At 48.0% G+C, this 14,340-nt stretch overlaps 1 protein-coding gene and 1 non-coding gene across 5 annotated transcripts in view; both read left to right on the top strand.

Moving 5' to 3' along the window:
• Positions 1–14,340, top strand: part of HERC2 (HECT and RLD domain containing E3 ubiquitin protein ligase 2) — a 2,956,340-nt gene that overhangs the window by 1,748,238 nt on the left and 1,193,762 nt on the right. The gene's annotated exons all lie outside the window — the stretch shown is intronic.
• Positions 12,194–12,357, top strand: LOC138526614 (U1 spliceosomal RNA). Its single transcript, XR_011283659.1, has one exon. It is a non-coding gene; the product is annotated as a U1 spliceosomal RNA (small nuclear RNA).

The following is a 14,340-nucleotide window of genomic DNA, read 5'->3' as shown; positions in this document are numbered from 1 at the left end:
TCCTAATCTTGTGTAGTGCTCCCTAAGGGAACTGCACAGGATTCTGCCTAACAGTGAGTCTGTTCCAGGGGTGAGTGTTTTACTTCTGTTGAGCTTTGCCACATCCCGTGGTTGAGTATATGTACTGCTGTATAATCTTTTTTCATTAGCATGTGAATCCATGCCAGACCCCATGCTGGAGAAGGTTTAAGTTGCTTACCTGTAACTCCTGTTCTCCAGCATGGCTTGTTAGGCAGAATTATATGCAGTACCCTTTGGGAACACCACACACAATTAAGACTACAAGTGACAGTACAAATTCACCTTTGGTACAAGCCTGTACTACACTGTTAAAATGGTAGCAGTAGCGGAGCAGCCAGACTTATCTCAAGAGTAAGTGAGCAGTACAAGATAGTTACACAAAGGACAGCAATTACTATGATTCAGGCAAACACTGACTCAAGGTTTCCAAGTAAAAACATATACATTTATTTCACTCTTAAGTTGTATAACATTACACTAAAGCAAGTCAAAAATCACAATCTTAATACACCACTTCCCTTAAATTCCATACATGTTAAGCTCACAAAATGAAGGGGGAGCTAAATGGCACTCCAGCAATTTAAAAGGGAGGGAAAGACAAATGTTATTAGAAATTAGATCAAACCAACAGGTAAGTACTCGGGGTAGTTGAACAAGAGGAACTTCAGTGAGGAGATCAGATAGAAATGGCTTAGGGCCAAAGTCAATGGATCAAAAGTCTTTTGCTCAAGATCACACAGTTCAGGGTAGTTCGTAGTAAAGTTCGTGGCACGGTTTTTGGACGAGGTTGGTTGATGCAAAAGTTAGTTCAAAGAGAAGAGAAGGACAATCCCTTGGATTGGAGAAAGATTTCAAACACTCATCGCGGTTGAACGAAACAGACAACGGTATTTGCACAGTACCTTAAAACGGAGAGGGAGCTGTAGCTGAGGCGGACGTTCCTGGTAGTTCCTGCAGGCTCACGGTTCCTGAAGCGACTGTCAGACTGACACGAAGTAGGAAGACCGGAGGGTCCTGCACTACCCAGGGAAGAAACCAGCAGCAGAGCAAAGCAACGAATAAAAGGTGCGCTCCTTAAAACCCAAGCAGGGTCCGACTTTCCTGGGTATCCGGCCCACTGTAGCTCTGTACAGCGAATCCGACCGGAGGAGGGGTCCTGGCTTGCAGTTTGGGCGAACTGGTTGCTCCCACCAGCTCAAGGGAAGAAGTTTCCTGGAGGATCTTCTCTGTTGGCGGATTCTGGAGATTCGAACCTGCAGCAGGGCTTCACCGGGCTGATTAGGGGGTCCTCTTCTGCCAGTTCCTCATTGGTTCTTTCGTTCCAATTGGCGACTATGCCCTTCCAGTCCCAGAGACCTGCTTTTTATGCATTTTTCCCCCATTCATACAGCTTGGCTGTCAATCACACAGCAGGGTGGTTGTCCTGGCAAGGACAGTCCCCTTAGCCAATCAAGCAGGAGTGCGACTTGGGTTACCAAGGGAACCCATGGCAGGGGTCCGAAGACCCCACCCTCACATCCTGCCTACCTAGACTTTCAGGCATCTTAAGGAGGGCTTCTGTGCAGAAGCCAGCGAAAAGACAACGATCAAAGGATTCATTCCCAGTTTGGTGCGCAGAGAAAAACACGAGAAAGACTTAACAAAAAGAAATGTCGAATAAACCCAGCCGGAGCCAAAATAAAATGTATTTGGTCAAACTCTTTATGTTCAAGGCTAATATAATAGCCTAAAACAACACCACGTTTTTATAAGATAATCGCAGTAGAAAAGTTAGGGTAGTTGCCACCTGCCATGTCTTAATGTAAAGGGAGCGAAACAATGCTCCAAGAGGCACAGACAAAAATGGATAAGAGTCAGCCCTTTCCAATACTCCGTGTAAGATGGTATACTGGGTCTGTGGTTTAAAGTGACTAAAGTAAAGTTAATGGCAACTTTACCCTTTTGTGGGGGACAGTAGTCAGCCCCAAAAATGGAGTCTGTGGGAAGTCTCAAAGACAACCCTGTGTCACTGCACTGAAGGTGCTGTGTAACACACATGAAAATATGAGGCCCTGGAGTAGGTGAGGCTCCAGTGCTCAAGATCACACAAAAAGGCAAAACAGACACAGCAAAACACATGTAAGAGGGGGAGAAAAGGCTCACACTCTTACCAGGTGGAAAAATAAATCCTAGAAATCCAGCAAAGCTGCTGAGGGACTCATAAGGTAAGGGAAATTAGCCATTTATGAGAATTCTCCGTAACATGGGTCTGGCATAGATTCACATGCGAACCCTCCTCCTGTCTCCCGTACTGGCTGCTCTTAGTTCAAACTGCCATTTTAAGTGGTTACCAAATCTGAAGATGCCCACCAGGGGTGGAGCGTATGGAGAAGACTGTCATTGGATGGGGGCAGTATGACCCAGAGGACAGTGATTGGTTTAGAGGAGAAATACAGTCTTAAAGCTAAAGTGCAACCGTTTTTTTCTTTTACCAAGGATTCCCAGCCTGACGGGGAATATTAATGTGCATGTGATTCCATGCCAGACCCATGCTGGAGAACAAGAGTTACAGGTAAGTAACTTAAACCTTACGTCGCCTGACGTCCCGTTCGATCAAGGAATGGCTCAGCAGTATATGAGGGAGACGTTGGCGATGATAGCAAGCGGTACTACGCCATCTGTCAAAACGCTCTGATCCTGTACATGTCCGCGAACATGGCGGTAGTTAGCAGCCAGCACATATCACCACCGGGGATTGAAGGGTGGAGCCGCATGTAAATGATAATGAGCGGAGCTAGGGATTGGTCCATAAAGTTCAGTAGGTGTGTTCTGACCGACGTACTTTCGGAAGACCTTCTTCTCCCTCAGAGGACACCATACAACCATGGCTTTCCATGCTCGAAAACAGATTATCTGGATTGTGGTAGACTCATGGATACATTGGTTGAAGGTGCATGCAGAAAGCTGCAGTTTATCTACAAATCTCGGCTTTCCACATGCGGAAGTGCACTGGCATGGCGTGCGTGGCATGAGATGGCTGGACTCGATTCCTCTGTGTTACTTTACAGACAGAGCGTCCTCCAGATATACTCATCATCCATCGTGGAGGAAACAGTTTAGGCCATGTATCTGGAATTTCTGTACAATTTGCCATGAAGGAAGGACTCGCGACGCTCATGGACATGTTTCCAAATTGTCACATACTTTTTTCCCGTATTGCCCAAAGACAAATATGGTTGCGTTCTTCTGCATTTGGTCCACAAATGGAGAAAGCGAGACGCAATGTGAATAAGGCTGTGTGTGATTTTTTTAAGAGATGTTGGCATGTCCTCTTTCCACAATGAAAACATTGTGTTTTGTAGCAGTTTAATTTTCCGCAGAGATGGAGTCCACCTCACATATGCTGGTAATCAGATGTTTCTTCACAATTTACAAAATGCATTGCGCCCTCTTTTTCAATTTTACTAACCTATCTGACAATCCGTTTTCCCCAATCCATTGTTTTTGACCCACACAACACTGCACCAAAAGGCTCTTTTCAGAGCCGCCACTTACTCCCAACAAACACTTTATTGCGTTTGCTCCACTTGCACCCTCCCTTTTCCCCTCTACGACTGTCCGCAAACTTTTGCTGCACTCTGCAGGGGTGTACGGCCTTCACTTCATAGTTCTATTGTTACACTGCGAAAGGCAGCTCTGAAAAGAGCCTTTTCTGTCATTTTTGTTGTTTTTACGTTCATTGTTTAACAGCACTCGACACACTAGGAGAAGAGGCGAAAGGAGGGTAAGGAAGAGACACCAGCCAAGGGGATAAGAAAGGGCAACAGAACAGACAAATATTAAGGGTTGATCTTTATTTAGGTAAGGAGCAAATCTTCTGGTGCTCTGTGACTGCAGCCTCAAAAGCACTTTGAAAACTCTCCCCCCTGCAGAGTACTGAGTCACAATACGTGCACACTACTGTCACCTTTGAAAGGTAAGGGTCCACAGCATTGTGAATGGCTTGTGAAGCAGCTCGAGGGAGGCGCTCCCCCACAGGAGTGTCTCTTGTGTTGGGAGGATCGGATTCCGAGGATGCTGTGGAGGAACTCAAAACTACTACGCTCTTCACATGGCACCACCTTGCGAATGTCCGCAGTGTGGAACGAAGTGAGGTGTCGCTTCATGGTTGTCGTACCAAAACTGTACGCTCCAAATCTCCCGCGACTGAAAACCACATCGCACTGGTTACACTTCACCAGGTTCGCACATGCTTTTGGTATGTTCCCATAAACGGAAAACAACTGCCACACCCACGACTCCCAGCGAGCGCTCCTAGTGCAGAGTTCCTCCACTTCATTCTCTTCCTCTTCTTCTTCCTCAATCTCTACATCCTCACCCATATATCTCTCTGCAGGTCCTTGGTGAGGTGGTGATGGTGGCAGGTTTGGGGGTGGTGCAGAGGCTAATAACCCCACACAGCATCCATGGAAGCCATACTGATTACTTTCCTTTTGGTCACTACAGCAGTAAAGGCAACACACCTCAATCTGCTATAGCTAGAAGGACAATGAAGATGCGCTCGGGGATGTGGCCTTTTGTAGGGGTGGAGGGGTGTGCCTCGTGACCGTCTTCATCCCTACAAAGCGGTACACACATTTTACACGGCAACTCCTGAGGTTGTCTACTGTTTGGGATGTGAGGAATTACATTTTTACACTCCACAATACTTTGCCTTGTGTCTAGAAGTTCATTTATATTGTTGCGGAAGCACACAAACTGCGGAAACTAGTCCCCACGCTCAGCGTAGGTGCGGTCACAAGATGACGTCCTCAACACATCTGCCCCCATAATGAAAGTCCCCTGGACAGCAAATGCAAAGAATCAAACATGCGCATGCGCACAAGTGTCCTATGGACAGTGTTCGGGTTCTCAAACTGCTTCAAAGTGCGACACAAGTGAGACGGACAGTTAGGAACTGCCGCGATGTTCACAATACTCAAGTTTGTACTGCGCTTGTGCACGCATGCTATGTTCACTGTACGGACAGTTCCAGTGTACTTGGGACAACTCCATTTTGTTTGCCTACGAACTTGCCGGCCACCGTGCCTGTTCTACGGAGGGCACCATTTTGACTGCGCCCAATACGGACCGCTATACTGTCCTTCACACACTCCCTTTTTACTCATTTGCACCCATTCCAGACATCTTGTGTGTTCTACGACCATGTATTATCTCCTTTTCCAAGCAGTACGCCGACGTAGTAGATCCTTTGGACACCCCTTTCTGTTTATGTACGCACATTTTCAAAAGATGGTGCAGTCACACATCACATCCGTCTTACTTCACATTAGACGGCACCCACATTCCATTGCTTGCAGATAGGTCGAACAGCGCTGTTCGCGAACATTTTACATCTTTTTAAAGAAAAATTCTACACACACACACACTTTCTCTACAACTACTGCACAAAAACATTTCAAACACACATCACTCTAAAGAAATAGCGGGGGAAGCGGACACGGAAACAAATATGGGGAATTATGATTCAACACGGGCTGGTAATGAGGAGAAGATTTGTGAGGGGAAAAAGGGATGGATATTTCGTCACAACGTCTATTTTCCTGTTCAAGGTTTGGGGATGGTTCACTAGGTAATGGAGAAGCAGGGCCAGGTGCAGGTGGGGAAATAACAAACTTTTCCTCTCACACAGTCCTCCACAAACTCCCGTAAACTTTGAAAATTGTGGTTCTGTGTGTCCATTTTCTGCTCCATCCTTTTTAATCCTGTCTTCTTCTGTCTCGTTTGTTGCCCTTTCTTCTTTACATTCCTGGTCTGTTAAAAAAAGAAATACATAGGTTGCATCCCTCTAAAATACTGGTCACTATTTTGCATAGGCAGAGCACTCCATACCATTATTGTCGCTGTCTTCAGACATTTCCCCATGTGGGAAATGCTCCTCCAGCCACTCCAAAGTACTTGCCATTTCTGAGTGAAAACAGAAAGAAATTACTATTTATGCACTACATACCAAAAAATAAAATTACCCATACAAAAACATGACCTGTACTCGCTCTTTTGCTGTAATGTCCCGTCGTCCTACCCCGTCCGTCCACTGTCGTTCCAGGCTGCCGAGTTTCTGTGAAGTGATTACGCTGGAGGCATCCTTTCTTTTTTATGGTACCATCCACTTTATTCTACATGGTTATTAATTGTGTGGCTTTCTTTTCCTAACTTCAGGTTTCCATATTTACTTGTTACTACTCATAATATATTTGTCCTTCTACGTTGCACATTTTTTGTGTAAAACAATAGTACATTTTCAGCTATCCCCAGCCTCTTTGGGTAATGTTGATGCTGTCCAACCCCGTCCGCAAACAGGCGCTCAGTCCGTCCCTTTCCAAAATCAATAAGGAGGGGGTTCTGTATGTTCTATGTTAAATGTATGTCAAGTACATACATTATACTACATACCTTTCAAAATCATTTCATTATAGTGTATATTCTGCTGAACGACTTCATTGCCACAATTTCATGCTTAAGTTCCACCTTCCAAAAGCCTATGCAATTCCCTACAAAAAAACTTTGTTATGGGGACATTATGGTTAAGATGCCCTAACAAAAACCTGTATACTTCACTAAAAAAAAACTTTCCACCTCCCCTTTATGCTGAAAAACCCCTGGAATTCGACAGTTATGGTAAACTAAGCCCGCAACCCTGCCACCACCCATGTGCACTGCTAACACTAACACCCAGACCATGAAAATCTCATCTCAAATGTCAATTTTGACATCACTTGTTTAGCCCCTTTCTTTTCCTTCCCTGCCATACATATATATGTACATTCAGTATAAAAATGTCACTAAAGGAATGTGATACTTCACAGTGCAATGAAACACCACTGCACATTCCCCCATTATAGTAAGCTAAGCAACCATGACTCGCACCATCTACGTGCATTGCTAACACTAACACCCAGGACATCAAAGATGACATCACAAATATCATTGATGACATCACTCATGACATCACATGTGTTCCTTAACTATTTTGGTGCATTAAAAATGTAGGTTGAGGAGCTAGTGGGAGAAAGGAGACCTGTTGCCGAGGCCATCCCTATTCTCAAATCTATACAGAAGAGAATAGACCCTTCCCTTCTAAATCCCAACCTCACCAGGGCAGTAAACCCCAGAATCGAAAAACTATTCAGGGCAGCCCAGTCAGACCCGCTGTACATAAGGGGGCAAATGAAACCGGACTCCCTGGTAGTGACAAACACCCGAAAGAGGGCGGGAACGCCCCTATCATCGACTGAAGCTCCCCCTGACAAGGAGAGCAAAAAGATCTAGGTTTGGTTAGAAAGGTAGCCTCCACTTCCACCTACCAGGCACGGATTGCCAACTCCACCACCCTACTGGCGAGTTACAACTGCCACCAGTGGGAACAGGTCGCGGCACTCATCGACTCTGCCCCGGAACCTTTAAAAGGCCAGTTGGCACAGGTTGCATCGGAGGGAAGAGCTGTGTCCGGTTGCATCCTTAAAGCAACCTTTGATGCCGCGGATAACGCCGGAAGACTGAAAGCAGTGAGCACTGTTATCAAAAGACATGCTTGGTTAAGACAATCTGGTTTCAAACCCGAGACACAAGCATCTTTAATACACAAGCCGGTGGAGCCCGATCTACTGTTTGGCAAGGCGGTAGAGGACGCGCTAAAAAATGGGACGGATAAGTACGAGAATTTCAAATGCCTGTGCCAGTTAACCAACAAACCCCCAAATCAAAGAGGGAATGGCAATTTTCGTTGCCCACGTGGCAAAATTCCCAAAGATGCTCCAACTATTCCCAGGGGCAGGGTACACCATGGAACAACAACAACCAGCAGTCTACCCAGGGTTATGGCAGGGGTAACAAGAGAGGACGTGGTAAGGGTAGAGGCAGCCCCAATAGAGGCGCTGGCATGCCTCCCCCGAAACAGTGACGTTCCGTTCAGGGTCACTTCTCACGCATCCGCAGTAGGGGGACGCATTTCCAACTTCACGCAAGCTTGGGAAGGGATCACATCAGACAGATGGGTGCTGTCCAGTGTCCGCAGGATACTGCATAGAACTGTTAGAACGTCCCCGAAACCACCCTCCACGACAAAAAATACATTCATTAGACCACCAGATGATCCTCCTCGAAGGGATCGCCACTCTTCCAGCAAGGACGCGATAGAACTCGTCCCGGAACTCCAGGTAAACAAGGTTATTTATTCAACTTACTTCCTTGTGCCAAAAAAAGATTTGACAATGCGCCCAGTATTGGATTTATGGCCTGCAAACACGTATGTCCAGCCCCAAAAATTTTGCATGACTACTCTCCAAGAGGTAATCCCCCTCCTAAAAAAGGGGGATTACATGGCAACATTGGACATGAAAGATGCCTATTTTCATATTTCCATGTTCCCAGTGCACAGAAGATACTTGCGCTTCAAGGTGGAGAGTCAGCACTACCAGTTCAAGGTACTGCCCTTCGGGATAGCCTCGGCCCCAAGGGTATTCACCAAAGTACTGGTGGTGGCGGCGGCACACCTACGCAGGGAGGCAATCCCAGTGTACCCTTACCTGGACGACTGGCTCATCACGGGGGAGACCCCAGTAATTTGCAGAACAAACATTCAAAGAACACTCGACCTCCTCTTCGGATTAGGTTTCTCCATAAACGTGAAAAAGTCAAGTCTGGTGCCAAGCACCTCCAAACAGTTCCTAGGAGCTGTCCTAAACACACAAGAGGGGTTGGCTTTTCCATCAGAGGAAAGAATTCCGAATATACTGCTGCAAATTCCGCAATATCAGGCCGGTCGCCAGATAACGGTACAAAAAGCAATGCGTTTGCTGGGCATGATGGCGTCATGTATTTACCTGGTCCCCCACGCGCACCTGCGTCCCATGCAAGAACGGTTGGCGAAACAGTGGTCTCAGGCAAGTGGTCAGTGGGACAATCTAGTGGCCATTTCGCCAACGCTTGTACAAAGCCTTCACTGGTGGACAAGAGAAAATCTGTCCAAGGGGAAACCCTTTTACTATTCCGAGATACAGGCGGTAGTCACAACGGATGCATGCCTGTCAGGGTGGGGAGCACACCATCTCCACCACAAAGCTCAGGGTCCCTGGTCTCGCTCAGTGGCCAAGAATCATATCAATCTGCTAGAGCTTCTGGCAGTATTCAGAGCACTTCAGGTGTTCAAGCCCTGCCTGTTGAACCTGTCAGTGCAGATCCTGTCGGACAGCACTACAGCCATGTTTTACCTGAACAACCAAGGAGGGACTTGTTCGCCAAATCTGTCCAAGCTTGCCCAGAAAATTTGGATATGGGCACTCAGACGGAACATCTTCCTGTCATCTCAACATGTTCCAGGGGATCTCAATTCTCTGGCGGACGCTTTGAGCAGAGATACCCTCCCAGAGGAACACGAATGGTGTCTACACAGAGAAATCGTAGAAGATCTCTTCTCTCAGTGGGGTTTCCCCACTATAGACCTATTTGCCACAAGCGAAAATAGGCAGTACCCAGGATTCGCATCCAGGTTCCCCCAACCAGACTCCCGAGGGAACGCCCTTTGGATGAACTGGTCAGGGATGTTTGCGTACGATTTTCCACCAACACCTCATCAGGATGGTGGTCAACAAAATGAACAGAGAATCGATGACGCTCGTCCTAGTTGCTCCCATGTGGGCATGACAACCGTGGTTCCAACACTTACGCAGACTAGCGGTGTGTAAACCCATCAAACTCCCAGGCTGGTTCAACCTACTGTCCCAGCACCAAGGTAAGAAGGTGCATCCTCAACCCAACTCAATGAACCTGGCAGCATGGCTCCTGAGGTCATAGAGTTTGGACATCTTAATTTACCGCAGCGATGTATGGAAATCCTAAGAGAATCTAGGAAGCCAAACACTGCTACTTTGACAAATGGAAAAGGTTCGTTATCTGGTGCCAGAATAAGCAAATCAACCCAGTTGATTGCATTCCTTTCACTATTGTCACATACCTGCTCCACCTGCTGGACGCAGGGTTGGTTTTTAACTCACTAAAGGTACACCTGGCAGCGCTGTCAGCATATACCACCTCCCATAACAAGGTGTCGTGGTGGAAAGTACCAGTGATTAAAGCATTCATGGAAGGAGTAAAGGGACTTCACCCTCCAGTTTCAAACCCACCACCAGGATGGGACCTTAACGTGGTGCTATCTAAACTCATGGGCCCCCAATTCGAGCCCATGCATAAAAGCAGTCTCAAACACCTGACTTATAAAACGGCCTTCTTAGTAGCAATTACATCTATAAGAAGGGTCACTGAAATTCAGGCTCTGTCAGTGCAGGATCCTTTCTTTACGGTTTATAAAGATAAACTGGTCTTACGTACACACCCTAGGTTCTCACCAATGTTCCCTGTAAGGTGCGCGCCTGTGCGGCCGCGCACCTTTTGATTGTGAGCCGCGCATAGTGCTTATTTTGCCGCGCACTGCAATCATCATTTTGTGATTTTTTTTTTTTTTTTTTTTTTTTTTTTTTTTTTTTTCCCAGCCCGCGGCCAGGAAGTCAAGTCGGACTCCTGGGGTGAAATGATTATTTATTTATTTTTATTTTTTTCATCCCGCGGTCGGGAAGTCAAGTCAGACTCCTGGTGGCTGGGCCGCCTGGGGCTGGGTTGGGCAGGGCAGGAGCCAGGAGGCACTCTGCAGTGTCTGCACACAATTCATCATCATAGCAAGTTAACACTAGATGTTGTTACCTTGCTTTGATGATTGCATCATGCATGCATCATAACTTATGATGCATGCAGATGCATGTGTAGCAAGCAGGCAGCATCATTCAAAATGGTGGGCGGGCCACCGGCGGCCGTGGGGGGCCGGTGCCGTGTGGTGCTCGGCCCGCGCTCTGCTCGGGCCGGCCGAGTTCAACGTTTACTTTGATCTGTGGAGGGAGGCGGCAGGCGGCTGAAGCAATTGCACACACTAAAGCAATTGTAACACCTGCCGCCTCCCTCCGAGTCCTGACCCTGGGGGGGCAGCCTGCCTGCAGGGCTGAGCTGGGGCCCAGTGACATTGCACACTAGTTGCTTCAACTTTGGAGGAAGTAACAACAAATTTGTTGTTGCACTTCTTTACAAAGTTGAAACAACTTCCACTTGTGCCTGGGGGAAGAACAAGCCAATGAAAATTCGTGTCCACCCAGACTCAGTGCCGCCAGGTCCATCACGGCGTGACGCACGTGACTGATGCTATTGGGCCTCTGACCCACCCTGGCCCTGGCCCTGGCTGGGCATGATTTATTGGGGTGCACCAGTGGACCTCAGTCACCAGTCACACCACCAGCCAGCCCAGTGCCCAGCCCACACACAGGACAGCCACACTGAGGAGGACCACCAGGCGAGGCGACGACGACCCAGGCCACAGTCAGCAGCCAACAGTCAGCCTGCCACTGTGCTACAAGGTAAGGAGGAGAGGACTCTCGTCTTATAAAAGGGTTTGGCAAAAAACGCTATGGTGTGTTTCCCCATGGACGTCACCCAGCCGCACCCTCCCCCCCCACCCATGTGCGCCCCATGCTATGAGGTGCCCCGGTAGTTCTTGAAGCCACCCTGCCTGTTTTCGCGCCCAGGCCCTCCAACCTGAAGAAGGCCCAGCCAGCAGCTCCTGGGCATTTATGGGGGGGGGGGGTCTGGCTACAGCAGCTCCTGGGGATTTATGAGGGAGGGGGGTCTGGCTACCGGCTGCCGCCGGCCCCGTCCAAGCACCGATTGGGCCTTGCCTTCACGGCGTTGCCGTGTCCTGATGGGGGGCACCCCACCCGAGACGCTCTATTTAAGCGGGGTGACCTGTCGGCTCAGGAGGGCCATGGACCCTCCTGGGGCTGACGGGCCAGTGGGCCCACTGCACCAGGCCTGCTCACTATCCGACTGTGCCTGCTGGCTGGCGGCCAGGTCCGAATTTATGCAAATCTCGGGCCGAGCAGGGCCTGATGGGAGAAATGAACTGTGCTACAATGTGCCTCTTCTGCTGGGCTCTGCCTGCCGGAGCTTCTCCCTGCCTGTGGGGCAGGCAGCTCTGCAGACGCTCAGGGCTTCTGGGAGGGCTGGGTCTGGGTCAGTGCCGGCCTTCTCACCCTCGCTTAGCGGGGCTTCCAGAACAGGCCCCGCCGCCCAACCCCTGCCCTCTTGCTCGCAACTCATACTTACCTGGCAGGGGAGCATCTGTGATCAGAAAGGCAGAGCTCCCCGGGTGAGGCTCATCCATTGCACATCGGATTTGCTGACTCCTGCGATGTCCCCAAATGCAGGGTACTCGACTGCATTATTTCTAGTAGTGGGGGACTGCGTTCGCGATATCCCCTGATTTATTGGTAAAAGAAAGAAAAAGTTTAGTGTGCGAGTCAGCTGGTTTACACACAGAGCCCCTGGTCTTGCAGCAGAGTTTCTTTTGCTGTAGTCAAGAGGGCCAGCCCCGAGCAGCTCAGGGGTCCAGCCCTGATGCATTGGTGAAAGAAAGAAAAAGTCACTGGGACCCTTATTGGCCCATGTGGGCCAGTTTGATGAGTTAATTTACTCTGCTGTGACTAGTAGTTTTGACCAGTGTTGCTGAATAAATATTCTTTAAAATGTACAATTTGCACGTCACTTTATCAAAAAGCTCCCCTGGGTACTACTCAAACAGTATCACAAAAGGAATGAAAAGCTATTTGCAAGTGCGAGCCACTTTTTCTTTGGTGCCTGAGACAATTACATGGCCCAGTCTGACCCCGGATGATGCTAGCCTTTGTTGCTGTGTGCAGTTCGGAAGCACCGACCCCACAGTGTCTTTGTTGAGGGCATAGGGGCATTGGTATCCCGAAAGGGACCAGGGCAGGGAGTGGACAGGTGGTGATGTTGTGTAAGTTGGCTGTAGAGGCGTTGTCTGGAGTGTTGTAATGTAACAGACACATGAACCCTCAATATGTTGAATTGGGCATATGTGTAGAAGAGATAGAGCCATCCCGTGCTTGCCACACGATTGTTCTCCACCCGACCTGGTGTGTGGAAGGTCAGTACTCCATGGTGCGACAAGTAAAAACCTTGTAGAATTAAATCCAGTTGCAAATAAATACACAGTGGGCCTCAAATGGGCAGAGTATTGTAGAATGAACACCTCTTTTCTCCACTGCTACACATATGGAGATCACATGATCTACAAGTTACGTTACAACAGACCTTATGTTTAAACACTGGCAGTCACATGACATTCACAAATGGCATTGGTGAGGTGAGTGGTGACAATCATCTGAGATTACATGATTACATGATTCAGTGCTTTTTATTTAACTGTCAGAGTGCAATGTCCATTCATATCCCGCCTTCTATTAAGCCGTCTTTGTCATTAATCATGTTCATGTACTGTTTATTTCATTAAACCAAGAGAAAGCATTTCCTTTATATTCCATACATTTAGTGAATGGAGAAGCTAATGCTGTGCCAATATTAATTTGTGAGGCAGAATCTGTGTTCCACTACAAGAACCCCTCTGTTCTTGTACCAACCCATCATAAAACGAAAGATCTTGGTTTAGAGATGTAAAAGGACACAATTTCAGAAGAGCTAAAGTCTTGGGAGGAGAATAGAGCACCCAAATGTCCCTTGAAGTAGAGCTTGTTGTGCTGCAAATTCGCATTCCTCGCTTGCACACTGTGGAATCTGATCACTAAGCTTTGCTCACTGGTATGGCGCTGCGCCGCCGCTGCGCCGACGACCACCCCCGGTCTGGCAGCGCATCACTCAGTTGCGCACATGACTGAAAAACAGCCCGCACACAACTATTCTTTGGCGCACACAGCCCAAAAAAATTAGAGGGAACATTGGTTCTCACCTAAGTTTATTTCTAAATTCCACGTGAACCAGTCCATCAAGCTTCCGGCTTTCTTCCAAGACCCACAAAGCTTGGCTGAGGTGAAACTACACACCCTAGATGTGCGTAGGGCGGTCCTATACTATGTAAACAAAACCAGACCGCTAAGGAAAACAGACCAACTGTTTGTCTCCGTAGCTACAGGCAAAGAGGGAGATCGCGTCTCTAAAGGCGCCATCTCTAAGTGGATTGTTAACTGTATCCAGCTGTGTTGCTCCCTTTCTGAAAGAACTTTGTCTTTCACGCCAAGAGCCCACTCTGCAAGAGGCATTGGGGCCACTCTGGCTTTCTTTGCAAATGTACCCCTTGACACCATTTGCAAAGCAGCTACTTGGAGCGCTATTCACACGTTTACTCACCACTACTGCATTGACACCCATTCCAAGACAGATACTCAAGTGGGACAAGCGGTTCTAAGACATTTATTTTACCATGTCCCT

Source organism: Ambystoma mexicanum, chromosome 7p (assembly GCF_040938575.1).
Source record: "Ambystoma mexicanum isolate Mex_15411 chromosome 7p, UKY_AmexF1_1, whole genome shotgun sequence".
Taxonomy (NCBI): domain Eukaryota; kingdom Metazoa; phylum Chordata; class Amphibia; order Caudata; family Ambystomatidae; genus Ambystoma; species Ambystoma mexicanum.
This window is presented reverse-complemented; position numbering and strand designations above follow the sequence as displayed.